Below are 26,030 nucleotides of genomic sequence, written 5' to 3'. Positions count from 1 at the left end.
AATTTGCTTGTCTTTGAAGACAGAGAGACAATTTTGATTTGTGAAAATTTCTTACAAAGTTATTTCTTACCTTGACGTAGGTGGTCTCTCAATAGAGTGACAGAACTTATTTGAAGGACAGTCACACCTTTCACCCTATGTGAACCTCAATGTACAAGCCTCAGCAGCCACGTGCCAGGTCAAACCCCAGAGTGCGAAGCCCTGACAAGGCACAGTGGCTCAGCAAGGGTTTCTTGTGTAAGCAAAGTGTCCTCAGCCCACCAGAGTATGTCATGCAATAGAAACACTTTCAGTCTTTTTCAGATGTTGTCAGTAAATTTGTGTTTCAGTTTAACAGTCCCAGGTGTTTCAGTCTGGCTTCATTCAAAGCACAGGAGACAGCAGAGGTGTGGCTCTGTCCAGTTGTCTTAGTCCAGGCAGTGTTTATTCAAGTTTTTTGGATCTGTGCACTTGAATACTTTCTGTAATAATGAAGAAAGTAGGAAAATAAAGAGAAGACCTGAGTGTGCAGCAGAAACAAAAGGCAATTGCACTGTGGAAAACCTTTATCATATTTTAAACCTTTTCTTCATATCTGTAGGCTGTTGGAGTGTGCCAATCACAAACTAATAGTTGGTGCTCTGGAAAATAATATGATAAATAAAAAATATGGAGGGGATGCAGAATGAAGCAGACCTACTTCATTTTAAACTTGACAGGTTTCTGAAGAGTTTTTAGTGGGGGAGGCACTGGAGGTGGTTGTTGTCACCACGTTCCAGGGGAGAGGAAGGCCACTGCTGGTGCTTTGTGGAGAACCTGGAAAGCTGGTTCAGTTTCTGCAGGGCTGCAGATTTTGGCTAATTCACAAAGCAAAAAGTTAAATCAAAAGGAAATATCATTTCCTCAACAGGTATTAATATCCTGTTCAGTTTAATTTCTACCTTTTGTTATTGTGAACCCTTTAATACGTAGTGTCAGCTTGGCAAGGATTTTCCAACAGTATCAAAAGAGAATTTACCCCTGTTGCATTGTCACAGGAATTGCTGAAGCTCTCAATAACAGAGTCTCTCAAGAAGCAGCCATGGAGTCGGCTGCTGCTAGGAGAATAATCCCCCTTGAGCAAAGTGCTGCCCAAAGTCCCCAGGAGTCCAATAATAATTTCTGAGACAAATCAGGATGATGCAAGTTCCTCGTTGTGTGGCTATAGCTCAGGTATGAGGCTGATCAACAGGAGCACAGGGAGGGGTAAGAGCAGGGCTGGACGCTGGTGCCTTCAGGCTGCAAAACCCTCCTGCACATGTGTGCTGAGATAACTTGGCCTGGGACAAGGGGGCACGACTGCCGTGCAAGGAGGCTGCTCATGCCATGCAGAAATATATTCCTTTGTGTTGGGAGGTGAGGCAGCTCTGTGCTAGAGAGCCAGAAGGGCTCTGTGCAAATCTCTCATGCTCTTATTGCAACGATAAATATTCTCCTTGTTCCACATATATTGATTTTTCTGATTAAAGAAAAAGGGCATTTTCACAAATATACTTCCTGCCTTTAAAATATCATAGAACCCAAGTCAAATTGCCCAACACTTTTTTCATGATATATTACCGTTACTGTGTGTTTGCTCCTGCTCAGATGAACCACAGATGGAATTTGCCTACTTTCAGTCTTACATTAGTCATAAAACCACCAAAAAGATTTATTAAACTGAGACTTGAAAACAGAGCTGAATTCTCCTCTTCTGTAGTTTTTAGGTTCTGAGTTTTGGGTTGTTGCTGGTTTATTTGCAGGATCATAAAGCCTGCAGGAATTGCTGCCTTCTCAGAATTACCCAACAAGACAAATGATAAAGCAAAGCATCTCTGTTCTCATTAACATTAATTTAATGAACAGTTTATAAATTGTTCTCCCAGTGTTTAAAATGGGAAAAAAATAAAATAAACAAAGAATAGATTATCTTGATAATTCTTATCTAGTTCACAAATCCATTTGGCTCAGGTATGAGATGTATCTTTCTATTTGAATCCTGGAGAATTAACTAAATCACTATTCTATGAAAGCCTCTTTCCCCCACACTTTATTAAGATATTGCCCCACAGTGGCTCTTTTTCCTTATATCATTAAAATGTTTTCTTTGAAATTATCTCAATTCCAGAGATGACCTGTGGCCTCGAGTCACCAATTAATGACTTTAGCAATGCCTTATTTCCACAGAACAGCAGCTGAGATACCTTTATTCCTTACCAAGATACACAGCTTGGGTATTAAGTGTTGACTGAACAGCAGGACTGACTTCCCATCCATTCACCCTCCACCCATGCTTTGAAAGAAAAAATAAAAAAAATAATTATCTGGGCTCTGTCATCACCAAACCATTTTAGTATCTGTTATTGTTTCCCTGCAATGAGTTTACAGGATGTTGCAAAATATGAAGATGCGGTTTACAGCGCTGCAGTCTCATGCTGTATGTGAATAGTGTTATACAAGTCATGTGGCAGCTCAGACATGTGTTTTGAGGTTTTTGGTGTGTCACTCAAGGCCCTTGGCCCTGTGTCCTTTGTATGTCTGGATGATGAATTTTATACTGGCAGAATATGCTGTTTGTGGAAAAGAGATTTTTGTGTGGAGGAGCTGCCAACATATTTCCTGAGACTGACATCAAAGTACAACAAATGCTGTCAGGGAAGCCTTGTTCTAAAACACATGGGTTTGTGCATTAGTGTCTGTGGGAATCTGTGTATGCATTCAGGGCTTTTCTCATATTTAATAATAATAAACCACCAGACATATGTATCTGTAACTCGGCTCTCTCTCTGCCCCATCTGCAGCCATCACCTTTTATCTCTGGCTAATGACAGTTGTGCCTTCAGCAGTCAACAGTCCCTGACAAAATCCTGGAATTGGCCAACAAGACGCAAACCAGAATGCCTAGAAATATCTAATATTCCTCTGACTTATGGCATTATCATCACAGAAATTGTTCGTTTTAAATTCTGTTTGGCATCTCAGAGACCTTAAGATCATCTGACAGGATCAGGTTCAGTGTGAGTATTCTCTTAATTCCAAAACCATCCAGCTTTCAGTCAGTTTCACATTTTAAACCTCAAAACAAATAAAAATCCTCACTGATGCTCACTTGTCATATGACTGTGCAGAAGCTTCTTTAATTGCTTTGTGCAATTAGATATTGTTATATATAAATACTGTAGATAAAAGAGTGAAATTTGCATTAAAGGCACTCTGCACTGAAAAATGTCTTAACTATTTTCTTCAATATTTTACCATTTAAAAATATAAATTATGGGGGCCCTTTTACACTAGTGACTTTAGAAAGTAAAAAATCAATGCCTTCTCTATTTCTGACTTTTATTAGCCTAAGAGTGGGAAAGTAAAACATTTAAAAATATGTACAAGCTATTTTTGTCTTTGGGCTGTTGAGAAAGCTTTGCTTTGCTTTTGCCCAGAGACACTGGAAACAGTGATGGATCGTCAGAGTGGGCAACCCATCTCTTTTATCCCCACTGTGCTCTATAATTTGTAACCTTTATTGTGTCTGAAGCTGAATCTGAGGCATTCCAGAGCCTCAATACCGCACGCAGCAAGGTCCAGTCAGCAGCACTCTGAGCTGGGAGGCGAAAGTCCTGGTGCCAGAGGTCAGGGACTGAACAGGGAGCCGGAGCCCAGGGATCAGTCCTCTGCGGTCTGGAGCTTGTGCAGAGCTCTGCACCAAAAGAAATGGAGTATGAAATGCTGCCAAGGCAAACGAGAGCCTCTTGCTTTCCTTTTGCACTGGTAAGAAGTGCTGCACAGGCAGCAATCAAACTCTTCTCGCTGAGACCATGCAGTCGTTCCGTTGCACGCTTTTTCCCAGCAGCCAGGTATTTATAATGATGTTTTCCATACTTGAGATCTGTGGCTGAAAATTTAAGTGACTTGTTAGTGATGTGTCTCAGCTTTTGGATCCTGCATAAATAATATATTGATAATGGTTTGCTATTTTGCTCTGGTTTCCTTTCAAGCATTGTCAAACTCAAGTTCTAAAGTACATTAAAAAGAAGAAGGGTTATTTTGCAGTCAGGTATGGCTCTGTTAGAGAGGGGTACAGGGAGAAACAAGCTTCAACAGATAGGCAGGCAGTTGTCTTGATCCTACATAGGTTTAACTTGTGAAAAGACAAAAATAGTCTTCATGCCAGAGATGTCTAAAATCTCACTGAGTTGTCATATCAATAAACTATCAGTCAGGACCTTTTGTCATTTTGTTACTGTTTGTCTTGTGGCTTTATTCACCTCTGCCTGCACTTTATTGCATGGGAAGTCAAAAAAGTCCTAGGTGTCCTTCTTTTTTTATTTTATTTCCACAGAGCCTTAATCTGTTTTACATCTGTATGTGACTGCAGAAAGGCAAGAATGGGTGAAAATTGATCAATCCACAGTAAAGCAGTGGGAGAGCTACTTAGTGCTGTTGAAATAACTCCTGTCCTATCCTGACAGATCTCAGTGCTACAGCTCCAGAACCACTAGCAATCCTACAGAGTGTTTTTTAAGTGAAGTGCTAGTATTCCCTCTCGGTTCATTTCTGAAACTATACACATGTAGGTTTGCTAGAAATATTTAGGAGAAACAGCTGGACATTACAAGAAAGCTGTCTTTTATACTTAATCTTTTTTATATGACCCAGTTCATATTTATAGCATATTTTCCTTCAGCTTTCCTCTTCCTAGCCCCCATCTCCTTAATCTTCTGCATTTTACGTTTGTGTCTAAGCATACTTTCAAATGAGAGGTCAAAGAAGATTGAGTGCAGTTTTGTCAGTGCTAAGGGCCTGATTCTGCGCTCCTGATTGATGTCAGGAGTGTGATAATCAAAACTATCAAGAGCCCCCCGCTGTTGCCTGGATGAACAATCAGTCTGGCATCACTGCTCTGGGAGAAACCCCCTGCTCTCCTGCCCTGCCATTTCATACTTGCTTTTACAGAGATAAGGTATGAAGACTTGCGGCTGCCTCATTTGTATCCACAAATGTGTTTGCAACCATCTTCAAATTACCCCTTCTGCAACATTCCTGAATGCCTGCTATGAATAGCCTCCTTCAGGATAAAGTTCCAAGCACAACATGGTCCAAAGAACGTCGGTGAAATGCCACGTTACCTCTGAGTCATTTAACTGGACTCAGAGCAGATAAACATCCCCAAAGTCACTGCTGCTATTAGATCATTGTCTGGCCAATGCATGGAGGATATGGAGAGCCCTAGGAGGGCTTTTTTCCCTTATTCTGTATTTAAATCTATGGGGCTGAACAGTTGATTCTAGATTTGGACTGAACTGAACATTTCAGTAACTTGTATTTTAATCAAAATCAGACGTGTGTGTGTATCTTCCTGCAACCAGCCCAGAAGACTTTTCCTTAGGGTATTTTGAAATCACAACACTTAAAAGGTGATGTGGTGCCTTTTGACATTCTGAGACAATATTTATCTTCATTACAACAAAATTATGTCATCATTGCTGTGCTCTAAATGTTATAAACTGATCAAGTAATAGTTTGCTACAGGAAAGCTGTTAGAAATATCAAGACTATAAAGATAATAATGTCCATATTTTTTGAAAAAAATGTGTACAATTAAAACAAATCTCATCTCACCCACCTTTGTTAGAAATCACAGCTTCCATAAGTCCCTGAAATTACCGGTTTCTTCTGAAGAATGGGCTGAAGAAAGTTGCTAGCCAAGCCTACACACTTAAATATTCATATTTGCTTGAGTATGAAAATTGCATCACCATTTCTTGTGATGACCATAGCCGTACATGTGTGACATGATGAGATAAAATGAATTGCCTTTTGCCAAATCAGCCTTTTCAAGTGGGGCTGACTTAACCCCATCGAGCCAAGGGGTCAGCATCTGCAGTTTCTGTTTGCCTTTCACTATGATGCAGAAAGTCTTGGGCTTCCTGAGGGGAAGGCACCCCACCCAGCTGGCTGGGACTCACCACTCACAAGCCTGCAGCATAATTAGCAAGTTTCTAGTCCAAAGCAGTCTGAAGAGCAGATCAGTACGATATGCTCTCCTTTGCTTCTCTGCGTTAGAAGACGAAAGTGTATTTTCCTGGAGAATGTATTACATAGCTCAGTTTATGACAATCCAACCTGACAATATTGAAGACATGAATGTGGGGTTGTTATCCCAGCAGGAGAATCAGGAGTACAGAGATTGCTTCTGCTCCAGTGCTCAGTACCAAAGACAGATTCAGTAAGAGCCAAGAGCAGCATAATATTTTAGGAGTCCTGGAGAAGGAGCCCTGCATATGAAGGTTAGCCCGTATACAGCTTCTTTCTTCCAGTGTTTTCTCCTTTCAGCCAGTATTGGCTTGTTAGGGTGTGTTTTAGGCCAGCTGCTCTTCATCCAAATTCCAGGCCCCCTCATGCACTCAGAGATCTGGAAGACAGTGCTGGCTGTGCAGGATGAGAAGGCTATTTCCTGGCCCAGAATTACTGGGCCATTAGTCCATATCACTGCATGGTGACCCCTGGAGATGGCAAGGCACAAATGGACTGGACAGCAGTGAGCAGGTTAGAACAAACTGGGACTGGCCAGTAGCTAGGCAGCTCCTTGGCATGGGATGCAGATTTCCTGATGATGAACTAGGCTACCTTGGTCACAGAGTTTGTTCTTGCCTTCACAACCTGCTGTTCCAAATCAAATGGATTTTCCCCCTTCTTTTCTGGCATAAATAAATCATACAACTAGAAGAAAAATCAAGCTGCATATAAATTCCATGAGACAACCAAGTAAAAAAATCTGACAGAGAAAACATATCTATTTGCTATTCATTTTTAGGAGTAGCAGGACTTTGCCCTCACAATTACAATTAATCTGCTGGCCTTTGGCTTTTCAACACAGAAAACTGGTGATGAATCCATCTCAAGATAAGAAAATATTTCTTTAGTTACCTTTGCTTGCTGATGTCAAACCACACCACAGCAGGCTTTGTGTGGCTGAGCAGAAGTTTCCCAAGAGAATTCCTCTGCCACAAACCTGCCCTGCAGCTGTACAGCCTACAGGAGTGGGATGGAGACGTGTATTCCTGCTCTTCCTAAGGGGAAAAATCTCTGCATTACAGGTTGTGAATGCAAAGGTGAGATTTGGAAGGATTTCTGCTAGAATAGTCTGTTTGTTGACACCTCTAACTGGCCTAGGACTAGAGAAGGGCAGCCTGGCCCCCTTGAAGCTCTCTGTCATGGGAATGCCTTCTGGAGCTCTCTGCCCGACACTTATCCTTCGAGACTGGCATGAGTGCCACAAGTTAGCTCTTGGATAACATATAGCTTGTGTCTAAGACACTATTAGATTTAGAAAACAGAATCATTTCCCAAAGCCCAGAGGGAGCAGAAGGGGAAGCAAAAGGGAACGGTTCTTAAAAAGTCTTATGTTTCTCTTTGGAAGAAAATTACCATCATCTATCTTTCCTTTCTTGCAAGCTCCTGGAACCTACTAGTAGTGCCCTGCTGCTGGATTTTCAGACTTCTATTTTGCTGAAGAATATCTCTCTGATGCAGGTGCCAGTGTCATTTATCAGAGGATGATGTCAACATTCCTGTGTCATACATGACAAATGACAGCAGAAAGGAGTGCCCCTTGAATTCTCTTACTTTCACTAGGCTCTTTCCTTTCTCCAGTTAAATGACATTTTATTTCCTACGGTGTTTCAGTTTAGCCTTCTGCTGCCTCTAGAGAGTGTGCGTTCAAATTGACTCAGAATGAGTGATTAGTACCAGGCACTGAGCTCCAAATTCAGTATTAGTGTAATACAGTTGCGTGGCAATGGACATAAACTTTGCTTTTATGCTTTTGTGGCAAATTCTGCCTTGTCTTGCACCTCAGAAAATGCCAGAGAGCTTTTCTGATGTTTCCCAGTGGCAGAGCTGGCTGGATGTGAGAGCATCTGCCTCATCCTCTGTTACTAATGCTTTTAAGGAGATGAAAGATTTTGAGTTGGTGAAAACTACCACATTCAGAAGAGTTTGCTTTGTAAAACATTTACCTGTTCATGTACTAGGGGCACTTGGCTCCAGAAATCCATGCCTTGACCATGTTCTGTAGGTGGGCCTGATTTGAGAGGTCATACAGAAATTAACTGGGTCGGCATCCAGTGGCACACTCACTAAGTGGAGCAAAACAAAATAAAATCTTGGGAAGTAAACAGGCAAGACAGAGCACATATGCTGCTTCTAATCCTCTTTTTCTGCTGTTTCTTTCTATTCTTCTTGCTGGAAGAAGGGATTTGGACTCTTCTCTCTTAAGCCATGCATGTACAAAAAGGACTTTATTTTTAACTCATGTTAAAATCCTTTCTTGGACTAGGCAGCAACAGTTTTAACATGTTAGCTGACTGTGACAACCCAGAGGGGGGAGCTTAGGGTTTATCTGGACCAGTAAATGCCTGTTAGAACTGCTACTGCTTTGACTAACACTTGTTAAAATATCAGTATGGACAACATGTGTTTTTAAAACCACACACCTGTACTCCTAATGACAGCAAGGCCTTGGGGGAGGAAGTGATTCACAGAACTGCTGCTCCCTGTACTTTCCACCCACTCAACATTTCTATATAGTGTATTTTCCTCTGTTCAAACACACACAGATCTGCCAACCCTCTGATTTTTTCTGGTACCAGTCCTTTAAGCATGGTTTCCCTTTGTTCAGCACCCAGAAAAGGGCTGGATTTTCATAAGAGCTCAGTATTCAGCAGCAGCCAGAGCACAGTTTGACATTCACTTAAATAGCATCCCAAAAAAATAAACTTTTTCCCATCCTGCTGTTTAGTCCCCCTGCACTAGTCCAAGCACTAACACAGATAAACAAGGAAATATTTAGAGAGATTAATCCAACTGAAGAGGACCATAAATAACTTGATTTTTCACCAGTATTGCCATTCGGTTGTTGTATTTCACACCTTCCATCTAAAATCAATAGAAACAGCAAAGCCGCATGTGGACTTAAAGTTTCTGGATCTTTTCTTGGAACAGAACAGATTTTTATTCTTTTTAATTCCATTACAGACATCTCAAACAATCTTTCTGAAAGGACAAAGACTTGTTCCCAAGATCAGAGGGAGATAGGATAGTGACAGCAGTAATTTAGATGACCACCATTCATTATATTCTGGATTTAAAATTTATGCAGAAGTTTGCATTAGGAAAAGAAAAAAAAAAAAAAAAGTATAGTGACTTTAAAATATCCTATAGTGATTTTAACAGGAGAATGATACCTGCATGGTGACTTTTACTGAAAAAACTGATGGAACTAACTAGGCAGAGCATAGTTCCTGGGAAAACAGGGGAGCAGAGCAGCCCTTCCTAGTATTACTGGTGAGAGTAAAGGGGATCACTTACCATGGATGCAGAAGTAACTCAGATGTTTTCATACATTTATATTTTCAAAGGTTTCTTCAGAAGGAATAGATTTAGCAACATACCTCTCCTTTCTTTTTAATATGGGAACAGAATTTTTTTTTTTTTTTTCTGTACACTTCTAGTGTTTCCCCAAAGCAGGGGTCCGCTAGCTCCAGGCTCCAACAGTCCCCCGGGCTGTGATCTTATCTTAGGCTGCCAAAGATCATTATACACATCACTGTCATGTTGCTGTGTTGTTGGTGGAGCTTTTTTCTTTCCTTCTGCTTCATTTTATTTGTTTTCTTACAGAGGTAAAAAAAGGTAGTAGGGTTTTTCTAGCCCTTAGACATGTAACCCAAGAAAAAAGGCCTCAATTTCTCTCACTCTTCCCTTCCAACTCTACCAGCTGAAGCAGTTTTTTCGCAGGATGGATTGCTGATATTCCTGCTTACACAAACCAAGTGCAGCCAAGTGAGTCCTCCAGTCTGTAACTATCTTAACTCAGACAGTACCAACATTAATATTCCTAATGGTAAAGCTTTTATTTTGGTTTCTATTCCATAGCATAATATATATTTCTCATTCTCTAGTTACTGAAATATATCTGACGTGCCCAGCAGGTAACTTCTAGGAGTCACAGTAGGTCAAGATTACTTTAAAAAAAAGAGGAAGGGTAAAAGCTGGAAAGCATAAAAACGATAAGTTTCTTATATCCTGCAGTCTTAACTTTAGTCTGTATTTCTGAGCGGGTGTTTTGGAGGCCACAGTAGCAAAGCCTGTTTATCAAAACTGCTACAAGTTTTCTTTGCTATTTTATGTGTCTCAAAAGTGACCCAGAATGCTTAGCCTAGTGATTTAGGGTGTGCTTTTTTAATCTAGATTCATTTTGGTAGCTTTCACAGACCTGCCAAAGTTCCCAGGACGCCAAAACTCTTGTGTTGAAGGAGGCACATGCCACCGCTGATGGAGACAGAGGGGATAGTGAGGATGTGGCCAATCCTCCTCCAGTTTACAGGCTGTATGCCAAAGTCTTCCAACACCTGAGAGGCACGGGGCAGGTACCTGCCTTGGAGACAGAGGCAGAACCTTGGAGCTGTGAGGTGGTAGAACTGCCCAGGGAATGTCAGTTTTGCACTGGGGCTGGAATGAGCACACAACTACATCCCAATATAGTCCTGGAATATAATTTTTTGCAGTTCTTTCAGCCTTACAGCATCCCCCAGCTGAGTATTTTAATCACCTGGAGGGTTTTCCAGCAACACAGTCCTGGTGCCAGACATGATGTGTTTTAGCACAGGAGCTGTACACAATCTTCTCATCAATGTCATGAAGCTCCAGTGTCTCAGGTGAGCCATTCCCACGGAGGATGGGATTGGCTTTCTCACCTTTTCCTTGCAGAACACCTCTGCTGAGGCCATGCCTGATTGTGCCTTCCTGGTAGGACAAGGGTGTAGGGGGGACTCAGCCAAGTCAGCTGTCTGAGGCAATTGGGAGAAGGAGTCACAGAAGCTGTGCTGAGAATTTGGGGAGTGCTAAAGGGAGCTCTGCTGGAGTTGTGTCCTTCTTGAGTGACTGTGTGCCTAACAGTGATCCCAAGCCAGAGCAGGATTTAAATCTCCCAAGCTTGAGGCCCAAAGTAGCAGAGCAGGGGCAATCTTCCATGGTAAACAGCCTCAAGAGAAGGAGAAATATGTCCAGCCTTGGATGAGATACACTGATCATTTGAGTGCTTTCCTGAGGTGGGTGAGATGTGAATTTGAGCCCTTCCAGCCATGCAGATGCCACATCTTGAGACTGCCTTAACTAGCAGCTATGTCTTATTCTAATGTGAGTTTGCTTTCTTCTTTTTCTTTGTCTTCAGCACAGTGCTGGGGGAAAGGAGTGAAAGACAAAGAATGGCTCACCTTAATTTAGCCTGGATTGTTGATACAATTTGCTTTGGCTCTCCAGGCTGAGTTTGTGGTCTTCATCTCACAATATGGAAAAATATTTAATGTAAATTACGCTTCCAGAAACGAGCAAAAAATACTATAGAGGACTGTTTTCTCACCTGTGGCTCCACTAATGCATGACTGCTTCTCTAACTTATAGCTAAAGTCCATGATGATGTATTGTAGGCATGGTTGTGCTGATGCCAGTGTATCTCCTGGGATGGAATGATGGCTGGGAATGTCAGCACCATCCACTCCTCACCAATATTTTTATTATTGTCAAAAGATTCTAGAGGCTTCATCTGAGATCAGGGTCTCACATGTCAGACAAAAAGGTAACTAGAGGTTGGCTCCTTGTTTGAAGAACCTGTGCTCTAAAGAAGCAAGACAGGCAAAGTAAGAAGAGAAACAGAACAGTGGAATGATTTATCCGGGGTCACGGGGCGGGTCAGTGGCGGAGCTAAGATCAGAGTCTGTGTCTCTTAGTTTCTGCCAAGACATCACGTAGAACATGTCCACACAAAGGAATGTTTTAGATGTACATGTGGAAATTGCAGGAGTTCACTAGTATTGGAAATATTTCCATTTAGAACAGGAGTGTTAAAGATTAACCTCCTTTTCTGCTGTCATTCAATTCCTGTCTCAGTACCTTTGAAAACCTTGTACAATCTACCAGCTCTTCATGTTGAGGCTTTCCTCTGCTTGTTAACCACACCAGGGCTTCCAGAGGGTAGCAACCTCTTATGGGAGCAACCTTTTCTTTGCCCACATCCTCAGTGAGATGACAGACAATGGGAGGAAGTCAGATATGTTTAAAATATACTTAGTTTTAACAGCACTGAGACACTTAACTTGTCAGCAGTCCGATAATTAATCAGATTAATGAACTCTAATAAATCCACTGCATCCTTAGAACAATTGCCTGGTTAATATTTCATGCATACAGAATAGGGCTTCTCCTGAGCTATGAAAATTTCAATATAAAACTAAAACTGAGAAGTAATCCTTAGCTTACTGTGCTACCACACCTTGCATGCAAGAATGCTGATCATTGCCTGTGTAGGAGCATCATTTAATTATATTTTCTCACTTCTGAGCTTAACGCTATTGAAGGAAATCTACCACCATTTAATTAAAGACTAAATACAGTCAGTCTGGCTTGGTACCCACTTAGAAATACTTTTGATACCTAGATATCAGAATGGATACTGAAGGTAACAGCATTAGAGAAGGTTTTGTAAGAGAATGGGAATCTAATTTGTATCTGGAAATTAAATTTATATTTGAGACTTTAAAAAAGCCATTTAAGATATATTGAACCCCCATCTGGGTTAGAAAATAATGGAAATAAGCCATCCAGTTAGGTCTTTAGCTTTCAAGGGGAAAGAATTTTTTCAAAATAATTTTTAGTTTTATATTTCTATTTTAGATTTAGATTTTAGTTCAGGGTGCTTCCAGCCCCTAAAATATACTGCAATGAAGAAAAAACAACTCATACTGCAGCATTTTCACATTAGTATCATAAACAACTTGACATTTCTGGTTGAGCAATGCTATATTCTACCTACAGAATTTAATTCTGATATTCTACTTTATAAACTGAATTTGTAAAATTTAATTTTTCAAGAGGAAGCTGAGAAAAATATAACATTGGGTTCCGACTCCTAAAAAGAAGGCAGGTCCAATGCAAATCATATGAAAGTAAGTAAAGAATTAAATCATTTCAGTTAATTTTAGATCAGGGCTGGAGATCAGTATGTACAGAATAGGACACCACAGAAGTCACTAATGTCAATGTCACGGTGGCATTTTCCCCTTGAGTGGGGATCATGAACAAACGAAATTAACAGAGGCTTTAATATTGATTTAAGAAGGTGCAGGCAGGGGCTCTAAGGACTGCTTAATGTTAAGCACAGGCATAAGTGCTCTCCAGGAGATTTTTTTTTTTTTTTTTTTTTTTAAATCAGACACTATGTAAGTCAAAGGGAAAAGAATATTTGTATCTGTGTGGGAATGGACTTTTTCAATAATAAAAGCAAAGGCTGTGAAATGCCTAGCTGGTGTGAGACCCCTGAAGTGAAGCAAATAATAGAGGTTATATTTGTAATTTTTTTAGAGGTTAAATTAAACTTAATTATAAACTGTTTTTTTACTTCAGCATTGTAGTATTGAAAGCTGCTTATACACTTTTATGCATTTGTCTTGTTCTGTAATTCATGTGGTAGAGTTTGTTACCTGGAGTGTAGGCTTGCTTTCTTGCTGAGGGAAGGCTCATGGGGGCTTTTAGAGCAGAAATAATAAATAACTGACTTCTCTTAAGGAGCCATTAAACTTTTTCCATGTTACATGAAGTAAACAGGTACCCAGAAACGTAAAGACTCTGTCAAGTTTGTATGTGTGTATGTCTTGAATTATGGTATATATTTCCTCTGGCATGATTTATTAGTTTCCTTTGTAGTTTTGTCACAGGGTTTACTTGCCATTTCAATCTGAAGTAGCCATTACATTTCAATGTTTTTCCTCTTCTTTTGGCAAGAAGTAAATCTGTTCTATTTGCTGATTTGTTTATTACTGTCTGGAAACTTAACCCTGTTCAAAGTCAGAGATTTTAAATAATGTCAGATCACCTTAAAGCTACTTTATCTATATGGGTGACGTTATATGCATGCAGAGAAATTCATTTCAGCTACTACAAATGAGTCCTTTAGTAATACCCAGGAGTCATAATGCGTGTGACACAATGAACCCTCCTAGATTACAGCCTACACTAATTAGATCAGTTATTGCTACATCCCAATCCCTGAAACCATTTGCTCAAAGCAGTAGTTACCTGTAATGAAAAGACAGAGGGCTGACGGGCAGCAGCCCTTTCCCCGCTCCGTCGCTCCGCGCACGGACTGTCGGCGCTCCAGCGCCCACAGCTCCGTCCTGCTGCGCCTCCAGTGACACCAGCCACCACCAGGGAGGCAGTTAATGTCACCTGAAAATACAGTGGTCCCCTTGGGAAAGGACAGTGGCCCTATGGAATGAAACATCTGGAAGATTTTCCTGGTTTTATTGCTGTTTACATTTATTCTGCAGCTACTTCTCCTTGTAGTAACTTTTGTCTCTTCATTATGTCTTTAATTCCTTTTTAAGAGTCCAGAGATTTTTTTTTTTTTCCTTAGTAACATTTCTTTATTTTAATTCACATAAGGGAAGATATTTACTCTTGCTCCCCAGTCTTTGGACTCTCTCCTGCTTGTGCAGAAAACAAAAAAAAAGTATAACCAAGCTGGGACAATGTTTCAGACCAAAAAGGACATCAATCTTGCTGGGGAGAAGCTGTTCTGGACTCTGTGCCTAAGCAACCTACTGTCAGTAATCTGGCTGAGGATAGATGTCAACCGTTCATTTATTTAGATGTGGGTTGGTTAACTTGCTTTTTCACTGTGGTGATTGGTACACATCTATAAACAGTACAAACTGTTCTGTTAATGAGTTGATATTGCTGAATTGGGAAGGGAAGCAGAGAAATGTAAATGTTTTTTCACAAATAGATTCTACCAAGAAAAAATTAAAAAAAAAAAAAATTCCAGTGCAGATTATGAGAAATGCTACATGCAGGTTTTGAAATACTAAATGCCAGTGATGAGAGTTGTGGCAACATGTGTTACAGTCGGTGTTTCCTTTGCTTGTTTTTACCAGACGTTTGTCTGAATGTCAGGTCCTGTGTTCTGTGCTGAAACTGTTTGATTTTGACTTCCCTCTCACTGTAGGTGCAGAGGATCAACACCAAGCAGAAGCAGCGTGGTTTCAGCACATGGGTCAGGGGAGCCCCGGTCCATGGCGCTGGCTGCTCCAGAGGCGCTGCACAGACCCTGCAGTGGGGCACCCCGACACCCTCCTGAAACTGGGCTGGGAACTGCCTTGCTATGTTCTCAGGCACCCTTCTGACTTCCACCAGGCTGTGATCCTGACTTGTGCTACCCTGCCACGTACCTGGGGCTCAAACCAGATACCCCAGCAGCAGAAAAATCACACAAAAGCCTCTGATTGTGGAGGGGCTCCACTGCTAATCATGTACTCCCATGGGCAAGAGACCCTGACATAAATCCTGTCACAGTCACCGGCGTGAGCAGTGTCATTCAAAATTGAACTGTTCCTCAGAAATGGTCCCACTTTCTGGAAAAAGCCATACAGGCTTGATTCTTGGTTTGGGCTCCTTTGCTCTTGCTTCACGTACATATATATGTGATGAAAGTATTGTAATTCAAACTCGGTAATTGATTGCTTTGTCACGAGACAGGAGCTCCATCAGCTTGACTGGGAAGTGCCTGGCAAAATTACTGAAACTGTGCTGGCTGCTCCCCCAAAGCCTGGACCACGAAGTTATCTGGAATTCCCCCTGCACCCACCCATTTCCCAGTCAAAGATTTCTGTGTCTGCCTTCCTCCCTGCAGCTGGGAATAAGGTGCTCATTTTGCTTTGGAATGTATTTTGCACAGAGGACACATCTTTTTCTCCCCTCTCTTATAATGAGATCCCTTTCGCTCCTCTTTAGGTATTTCTTCCTTTTTTCTTATTTTGTTTTGAAATTTAATGGCACTTCTTTGTCACTCTTTACTCAGCACATTGAGTGCATCTGGAGAGGAAAAGGTAGATGGAACACAAAGATTTTTTTTCCTTTTTACTTTATTTACCTCCTGAAACTCCTGCTAGGTTTTGCAGGCCATTCCATGCCCAACCTCTAAACATTTTGTTGAACAGTAGGTTCCTTGCTTTTAAACATTTGACTACAGGGAGGTGAGTTCTTGTTACCAGAAGAGGTCAGGAATCCCCATGGACAATTTAATCGTGATATAATGATTTTGTTCAAAATTTACTCTGCAAGCAACTGTGGCTTCACTTTTGTATTTTTGATTTGTAGGGGAAAATAGCTCTACCTGTTACTACCCGACACAGGAACAGTTTTGCTGGGCAAACACTGCTGAGTGTTATGTCCAAGCAGCCGAAGCAAGACCATTGCACAGGTTTGTTTCATTTTTCCAATAGCTGTTGTAAAATAACTAGCAAAGAACCTGCAATACTTAATGAGCCTGACAGACAGGGAAAGGTCAAAAACAAGCAGGGGACCTGTTCTAACTCATTCCTCCTGGACTTATAACTTGTTTCTTAGACCAAACAGTACTTTTCTTTTATTAAACGCAAAAAAAAAAAAAAAAAAGAAAAAGAGAAAAAAAGAAAATAAAAAGGAGAAAAGAAAAGAATTAAGAGATGACAGGCTGAAACTGCCTACTTTCCTTTCAGTGTCAGAAAGCATAAATAGTTTAAGTTTGCAGTGGTTTCTGATTGAATATCCTTTTGAAGTAATGATAGCTATAATTTAAAGCAACAGTTACCATATTTTCTTCTCTTTGTGACATTCTTTGATGCCCTAAGTATAAATCTGTTTAAAATAGCTAAAGCCATGCCTGGGTATATTACCAGGATTTTTGGAGGGTCTGCCTCTAATTGCCATCATATGTACCTAATATCACAAACATAACTGCCTAATGACAATGTTGCTGCAAATATTTTCTTAACATAAGAAGAAAGGTAAATTTAGAGGCACACATTAAGTTTAAATTGTTTGCTAAGACTAAAACTTTTGCAAAGAAATTAGTTATAATTAGCATAAATACTGTTCCAGGGCTGCTTGGCCCCAGACGTGTATTCAGCAGTTAAGGGGTATTATATTATAATCTAGTACAGCATCAGAAAATTGCTGCCTTTCAGAGGCAATTACAAAAATATTTGAGTACAAAACAATTGAAATTTTGTCATTGCCTCATACAAGTACGTGTATACTCAATCAAGTAGATTTGTTTTCCCCAAAATATTAGATGCAACTCTAAAAAATTAGATGCAGTCTGATGATAAATGGAGGTTCACTGGCATTCTTTTCTATCTGTTAATTTTGTTAAATCTTTCTCTATCTGTTAGTCTGTCAAACAGTTCCTAGTTTTCCATTTTACTGCAGTTAGAAGAAAAGTTGAGCCTCTGAATATATTCACTTTAAGCGCATCTCATTATTATCCTGGTGCATTGTGTAAAGTAATGGAAAACCACAATATATTAAAAATTAAATGTTTTAATTAATTTTTCTGGTATTTTTAATAATAAGCCTTTAATTATTTGAATGAAGTGCCATGTTTATTTTTTTTGGCATCAGGGAATAGAAATTATTTAAATAAAATTTTACAAAATAAAACAAACAAAACCCAACCAAACAAAAATCCAACAAATGAACAAATGAAAACAAAACAAACAAAAAAAGCAAACCACAGAGTCACCTCTTTGGGGACCAAACAAGGATTACCAGATCAGAGAGTGCTTACACGGTTGGGAAGGGAGCTGGACAGATGGTGAAGGGAACAGGACAGGTGAGATAAGTGATGGTAATGTAGGAAGGCTCATCAAGGTGGGTGTCACAGCCACCTGCAGTTTTTGCAGTTTATTGTTGAATATACTTCTCTGGTTCTGTGTTCCTCCTTGCATCAAGACCACCAAACCTTGCCTCGCTTGTGAGGACTTACTCTGCATTTTTATCACCTGATGCTGCCTCCTAATCACATGGAGTTCAGCTCTGTGATAGCTCTGCTGACTTTGAAAGTAAATGTATAACTTTATAAACAAGGTAGGTTGGAAGCACAAGTGATCTTGCTGCAGCAGCAGGATACTTCTTGGCAAGGGCCAGTTCCTTTGACTTCCTTGATAACTAAAATACAAGACAATTTGCAGTGGTGTCACTGGAATTCTCACAAGTGCTCCAGATCCCCAATGCTTCTCAGCCTCATTTATAAGAGAGTAACAGCAGAATGACACTCCAGGCTGATTTGGTAGTGTAATGAGTAATTGTCATGCATGGCAGTGGAGTTGGGCTTGTACTTCTAGAGTATGAAATTACTGATAAGCCATTCTCCCTTTTCCCAGCTCTCAGATGGAACTGAGATAAGGAGGGATGAGGTTTCAGCTTTGTGGCTCTGTTCCTGGACTCTGGCCTTTCACAATACGCAGACTCATGATCTTGCCACTCAGGGAGTTGATTTCTTCATAAGTTCTTCAGAGATTCAGAGTGCAGATAGGACAGTGCACCAAGTCCTGCCCCTGAGCTGATTGCAGACACATTCAGATCAGTGGATGGGAAAGTCTCTAATGTCTTTGTTTGCTTCCAAAAGGCATTTTCCTCAATCTGGTGCAATTAGTCAAGAATTTATTTTGGTGTTTAGACAAGAAATCCTTCATGCAATTCTTAAAACTCCATTTGAAGAGACTCAATCATCATCCCTGCCCAACAGCAAGGTAAGGTAAGTGTCATCTTTGAGATTACAGGCATCCATGGGCAGGTTTTGGTGTTTCCTGGCACCCTCTGGATCTGTCTTGAGAAGGCAGTGGAGAGGACTGTGATAGCCAAGATTTCATGTTAAAGACAATCTGGCAGTCTAACTGTGATCTGAGGTTTGCTGATGACCCTGCCCCTCCCCAGTACCAGTAAATAATTTAGGCTGCCCATCTGTGAAGGAGAGAACTGAGAAGGACTTTAAGAAACAGCAAGGTGTAGGATGCAGACTCTTATGCTGATGGGAAAGACTTTCTGCATGGGGAAAACAGAGGAGTCAAGAAGACCATTTTATTAATCTCTTGTATAAATTACATCTTACAGCACACATTTCTAATATCCAAGAATGAAACAGCAAAATTAGAGTGATAAATTTACTATTTGTCAGTATCAGTCCAAATCCAATACAGTGTGCACTAAAGGAGTATGTCAAACACGACTGCAGTAAAACTGAGTATTTTGATGCCAAAAACTGTGGAGGACATGAAACTGCTGGGAATCACTGATGCTTGTGTGTACTCCCTCCATCTAAACAGATATTTAATTCTTCTTTGAGTAAGTAGATAGACTAGATTGAGAAACTTGTACCGTTTTGGGGAGGGAGTTGTTGTGCCCGTGCAGATACAGTGCTGTGTACCGTGTTTGATGCAGTGGCCATTCCCTGAAGTTACATACTGCAGCTGTCATGCTAGCAGAAGTCTGTTTATCTCTTTGTGATCACAACTGGAAACAAATGTTCTCAAATTCTACATGCTAAAGAAAAAACACTTGTGATTTTCATGGTTAAAAAAATTGTGGGCAATAATAGAGAGAAACAGAAAGAAAAGTACTGTGAGAGTCCAGCAGGAGCCTGTGTCTGGGTTAACTGCTAATCCATGCCCAGGAGCCCCCAGTTCAGTGAGACATAGCCCTGCCTTTTTTTGTTCAGGAAACATGTTTCTCAGCTGTTATGGCAGAGGCTGAATGGTAATTTTGTTGAAGGCAACGGGAAGAGTATCTTCAATGGATCAGAATCTGGCCTTTTTTTCTGCTGCAGGCTAAATGGGAAATTATCTTTTTTTTTTTTTTTTTTCCATATTCCTGAAAGTACTCAAACCAGCATTGTATGGGTTTCCTCCTTATTTCCTTTTGTTCCTATTCAAACATCTGTCTGAAGTAGTGCATTACATACTAATTTGGTTGGAGCTCTTTTTTTTTTTTTTTTTTTTTTCATGGTTGGGTGTGATTACAGTCTTACACTTAATTTTCATTAATTTGCTTCATTTATTTGCTTTTGATCTTTTATTGAGCCTTATAGAATCTGTGTGTGTGAGAGTGAACACGTGTGCGTGCATGCAAACAGGAGAAATTTCTGCATTTGCTTGTCTTTGGAGCAAACACTCTCTCGGTGGAGCTGGAGCAGGGCTCTTGGGGTGCATCTGACGCTTCTCCGCGTGTCTCACTCTCCTCGCTGAGCGCCACGAGCCGGCAGCACCCCACCCCAACCGGGCACTCCCGCCGGGTCACCCACCTGCCTTTGCCCTTGGCAGTGACTCTGTGAGCAGCAGGTGACAGCGAGGTGTTCCGGGGGGACACCAAAGCCCTCCTTGGAGCGGCGCTGCCCTGTGACACTCGCAGAGCGGGATGCTCTGGGAAGAGGCTGCTGGCTGGCTTTCCACGCTGGCACTTGTTCCGTGCTTCTGTAGGGGAGTCTGCGGCTCAAACATTCCCTGCAATGCTCTCCTAGTAGTCTTCAGCCTACAGGAAGGACTACAAACACATGGATTACAAATTGAAATAAATACACGCATTTCGAGATGATTGCTGGCAGCATCCAGCACTGATCTGTGATTCTTGCAGGCTCCTGCCGTGTGAGAGGAAGGCTTGGCCTTCCAGGAGCAGCCCTGAGCACCATCCAGGACTCAGGGACTGCCTGGCCACCACACTTTCAGCTCAGAAGTGTCCTGGATGGTCTTCTGCAGAGGGACATGTCTCTGCTTCTCTTGCTTTGGGTTGTCCTCACACCTGACAGCCTAAGCACGGTGATAGGGCGGTGGCAGAGGAAGCCTTTCACCCTTCCTTTCTTCCCCTATTCCTCCTATCACAGAGTGTGTTGATACCTGTGTTTTGCCCTGATCATTTCCTGTAAAGTTGGAGGGTAAAGCGCTCCATCACGTGTCATCGTTGTCTATAATTACTGTTCTGTCATTGTCCTGGAGAGGAGCTGCTTCTGCCACCCCATCATCAGCTTTCTTCTCATCTTTTTGAAGCTTCACTTTCCCTCCTAGGTACCCAGGAACAGACTGATGATAGACTCTGTGATGTTTTTTGATCTTTCCCCTCATACCCTTGGATCTCACTCACCAATCTTCCCTGCCTTTCTGTCATTGCTAATAAATTTTCATCCCATTAATGTTATCTGTATGTTAATATCCCTACAGGAAGAAATACCAAAGTAGGAAATACTAATTCCAGAGACAAGAGATATTACTTTGGTTTGGCCAGTGCGTATATTTTTTGCAGTGGTAGTCCATGCAAGTCTTCTAGGTACACATCCTCCCACAAAAGCCACGTTTAATGGTCAGTTACATGGAATGGCAAAGGAAATGTCATTCTTAATTAGTAAAACCTTGTGTTTCTAAAATAACTTTTATTGTCCTGTGCTTGCTCTATTAAGCTGTGGTCAATAAGGTCTGGCCCTGCCATTGTTCTTTTTTCTCAGGCAGTGTTTTATAATAGTCCCTGTTATTCCTTTTTCTTGACATATTTTATATAAATATTATAAGACTATGTTTGATTTGTACCATCCCATCTAGAACCTTTTAAAATTCCTTCTCGAACTAAAAGCATACCAATGCTTGAAGAAAAATAAGCACAGTACCCTTATCACTCTGGTACTGTTTTCTTCTAAAATATCTCCCATTTGGAAGTCTTTACTGTAATAACTGGGATATGAGCACAAAAGCTGGAATTTTCCCAAATAAGAAAGCTTTAAGCTGTAACTTCTTAGTACAAAAGCTTATTTTTTTGTTAAATTATATGTAAGTATTTTCAGCAGGACCTCCTATGCACAACTATACGGTGAGCACTCCCTTTTGCAGTATCAGCTGAAAAGTATATCTTCTATAGCATTTATATCAAGGTCACTGTTAGAAACAAATCTTGCTTGACTTTAGAGAGTGAGTTAAAGGTATCTAGTCAGAGATACAGGCACAAAATACGTGGCTGCTTTTTAGCTTCAGGATCATTGCCCTCTGATCTCACTCACCTCTTTTAATGCTGTGCAGGAACACAAACCCTGGATTACAGTCTGGGCAGAAACACAGGTTGGATGTGAATGAATCAACAGATTCCCCACACAAATGAGAACATACAGATTCTTTCAACCCACGATACTGCCAACTGCAGACTCAGAGTATTTCCTTTCTTTTGCCCCTTTCTGCACATTTACACCCACATTAAGAAGAGTGAATCCACCTTGTTCTTCAAAAGAAAAAAGCCTCTCCTATAGCATGTCACTAACTTCTACAGCTGATATATTTCAGAGGATATTTCAGTGAGATTTGGGTGCCTAACTGGTCTAAATTCCTTTGGAAATCCCAGTCTCATAGCCCTATATGGCGGTGTAAAAACTGCCTTCTGTAAAGAAATTTTCATTTTGTATCTCTCTCCAGGGCCAGCTGGGACACAGCATCTCAAGCAAAACAGAAATTGCATTTCCAGCCTCCCCTGCTCACAAGAGGATATGTTGCATCCCCCTCAGCAGTACTGGTGCCTGCTGGGCCTGGGAGAAGGAACCTGATGATCAGCCACTGCTGGGGTCAGTAGTATGTTACACTGCTTACATTTTCTTTTGAACTCTCAAAAATGTGTTTTGCCTTCCCATTGGCAGTATTCCTAAAGCACTGATGAGGCTGGAAATACTAAGCTCTTTACGGTTCCAGTTTATATCAGTTAGGTGGGTTTTTCTGTGAGTTTCCCATGAAAATTTTGTAAAGGGTGTGTAAGAAATGCCTGATCCAATACAACTGAAACATTTGTTTTTCAGCATTTGCATACAGAGTCTAATTTAGCATTGAGAAGCAACTAAGAATCAAGTATTGTTATGGTGAAACACTTACTTTCATCTAGAGTTATATGTGATCCCATAATAAATCTAAATGTGCATGATTGTGGTTTTGTAAAGTGAAAATTTAAATTAACTGTGTGGCTAGTACTGAGTTCCACTCTGCCATTATCTCAGTAAACTTGAGTTTGTGTAACGTGAGTATTCAGAAGGAAAACCTGCATGAAATCTTCCAGTTGAGAATGCCTTTTCCTTATGAGAATCTGCAGTGAATCTCTGGAAACTTGCTAAGTCCCCAGGGGGATAAGAATTCACAGATCTAACTAACCCTGAGGGTCATGTTATCACACAGATTAACTATTCTCAACCAATTTCTGAGATGCATTAAGCAGTTAAGGCTTTCTATCAACATTAGTAATGTGTACTTTCTTTTTCTACCTATTTGTCCTTAAATATATTTATTAGGTCCCTGACACTCAGGGGCCCTCCTTCCCCTTATTAATCAGCTTCTCACATGTCCCTGCCAGAAGCATCTCTATTTCACATGTTCAGCTAATTATTCTTCTAATTATTCCTTTTTAAGGATTCAGTACACAGTACCACAAATATTAATACATAGTGCTACTCCACAACATGGTATCTGGAAAAATAGTATCAATAAGTTTTCTGGGGTTTTTTAACCCAAACGAAGTTTTAAATGTTGTTGAATAAAACAAGGGGTGTAAAGTTCTCCAGAAGCTGAGTTATAGATTTGATAAATAAAGGTAGGGTCCTGTAGGAAGTCTCTGAGAGTCAGATACATCAGAATGAGGATTTTTGTAATATCTGTGTGTCTCCTGCTTAAACTGATATATACCATGGACAATGGCTGTATATGAAAGTGGCCAGGACACTCGGGGTCAATCCCTTTATTTAGCTATTGCCAGGAGAGTAAAGCCTCACAAAAGGACTTCCCAAAAAGGAAGGCTGGAGGAGGCTTCCTCAGTCATTGAGTCCCATCTCCTGTTCATACAGGCACCGTATCATGAAATGCCCAAATCATCTATCCCACTGACCTGATGAAAGAAAATAAGGGCTTGTTTGGGGGTCAGGCTGGGTTTTTTGGTTAGATGTTTTGGGGAATTGTTGTGTTCAAAAACCTCCCTACTCAGGTGGTTTAGGACTTTCCTTTAGCGCCCAGTATTCCTGGTTCACTTACATCCACTTCTTCTTATGCCAACGCTGTCCTATAATTTCTAGCCTGTAAAGTGAAATACCAGCTGCAGGACAAACTGAACTTGCTGGCTCTGTAGTGAGGAACAGGGTGAAGTGCCTCTGGGTACAAAGAGTTTGAAGTTGCCTCTGAGGATGGCCCAGGAGGCTCTCACCCTTATATTGAGTAAAATCGGAAGAAAAGTGTTATTTCCTTCCCAAGCAGTTGGGCATAAGTATTTTTCTGTTTCAGAAAGCTTCTGGAAAATGACAGTCTGCTCTTACACCAAACCATTTAATAAGTTTAATTAAATGGAAGCTTATGATAATTAAACCAAAAGCCTAAGGGCCCTGTTCTGTGAGGACTTACTCCTTGCATAAGACCAATTTCCATATAATTTAGACAACAAAATAGCGGAACAGTCCTCTTCCATCTAATTTATATGAAATTGGTAATCTCCAAACCTGATTTATATTACCCTGTAAACATACTTCTTGTATCTTAGCAGAAGTGCAATACCTCCAGTACAAGTATTGAAGCAGAAGAGAAAGAAAAGCTTTTTAAAAGGGACCCCCCCCCTTAAAAAAGCAAAGCAAAGCAAAAAAAAAAAAAAAAAAAAAAAAAGACTAAGAAACCCTGAATGTGCAAATTAAACCATAATCTGATAAACTCTGCATGAGGATCAAATATCCTTAAACAAATTCTGTAACGTAGCGGGTACTTGTAGGTTCTTCTTTCATAACAAATTTACATATTTACTACTTCTGGGTGTTTTCTTGAACTAGTGTTTGTGATCAATGCTAGAAAAAACCCACGCTCCTTATTTTGGAATTCCTTACCGTCTCCCCGAGTGTCCCAAAGGAATGGTACCGTGCATTATCTCCTCCACCACCTGTATTTTTATTGCACTTCAAAACAAAGCTCCGGTACTACAAAGAATCAATGGGGCCTGATTCTTCCCTACCTTACTCCAACTCTGCACAAGCCCACTGCCAACAAAGCCATTCCTCTTGCTCACAACAGAAACAGTGAGAAAGTCCCCAGCCCTCCCTACCAGCTTGACAGGATGGCAGATTTTGGTCCTCTCCCCATCCTCTCCTGCAGACACAGGCATGAGAAACACAACGCACATGGAGAGGGGATGATGACCCTGTTCTTCTCTGCCCCACTGTGCAGCACAGCTGATAACTGAGACTTTGGTGTTTGGTGACTTTACTGCACAAAATTCTCTCTTTTGGGGGAGGATTTATGTTTTGTTTCACTCAGGTTTTCTTAAAGTGACTGGAATTGGTGTGTTCTGGCTCAGAGAGGTTGATTTTGGGCTAGTTTTTGTCCAAAAGGAGTGGTCCCACGTTGGGGAGAGCCATAGGTCTGATAGTTGTAGAAAAGGTGAAAGCATTACTGTGAAGAGGCTGGGCACCAAATGCTGCTGTGCACAGCTACTCCCTATTAGATGCTGGTGATTAATTGCTCAGGGTTAGAAGATAACCAGGTCAGAACCTTATGAGATATACACTTCCCACTGACAGTCAAACAGGAGACACCCATATCTAAAGTCTATTTGTAGAATTAGTGGGGAGATACTGTCCCTTGTACCATAAACGAGTTGATCACTATTGTTTATAATGCTCATCCCTCAATTTCTAAACCTTTGAGCACTGACTCTCATAATTCTGACCTGCTGTTTTGCTTGCACTGAAAGGCAAATATAAGGCCCGGGGGTTAAAATTCAGCCTGGATGAGCCAGAATTGTTCCTTGTAAGACAAGGCATCTGGAAGATCTCACCCTGTTGCTGACTGCCCTACCTATTTTGTGGGCTTTGACGCAAGCACAAAGAGAAGCGTTGCATCCTGAGGGTCATTTTTGACAGCACTGAACACGGAAACCCATTTTCTTTACAATCTTCAGAAGTGGCTGACAAAATATCTAAAGTATTCAAAATCTGTGACCTTTTCAGGCAGGCAGAGACTTTGTCACGGTGATCTGTCTCCATGGCCTTAAGGCCAGATTAAAACAAGGCATCCCCCAAAGCACCTGCAGGCTGGAGCTGCCAGGGAGGAGAAGTCTGAGTGCTCAAGGGCCCTCACCTGGGGAAGATGGCCAACCCTTTGCTCAGCAACTGCATTTGCAAATATGAT

General features: G+C 41.0%; 1 protein-coding gene across 2 annotated transcripts in view; it reads left to right on the top strand.

The window, feature by feature from the left end:
* Positions 1-26,030, top strand: part of FTO (FTO alpha-ketoglutarate dependent dioxygenase) — a 322,975-nt gene extending 296,945 nt beyond the window's left edge. The window contains exons 9-12 of one of the 2 annotated variants that reach the window (XR_009208215.1): positions 16,204-16,306; positions 18,494-18,617; positions 22,308-22,453; positions 25,850-26,030. The gene's annotated coding sequence lies outside the window, so the exon portion shown is untranslated. Of the gene's footprint in view, positions 1-16,203; positions 16,307-18,493; positions 18,623-22,307; positions 22,454-25,849 lie in introns of both variants that reach the window. The other variant, XR_009208214.1, reaches the window with a different exon arrangement.

Source organism: Hirundo rustica, chromosome 11 (assembly GCF_015227805.2).
Source record: "Hirundo rustica isolate bHirRus1 chromosome 11, bHirRus1.pri.v3, whole genome shotgun sequence".
In the NCBI taxonomy this organism is placed as follows: domain Eukaryota; kingdom Metazoa; phylum Chordata; class Aves; order Passeriformes; family Hirundinidae; genus Hirundo; species Hirundo rustica.
The sequence above is the reverse complement of the archived record's forward strand: the minus strand, read 5'-3'. Positions and strand labels throughout refer to the sequence as shown.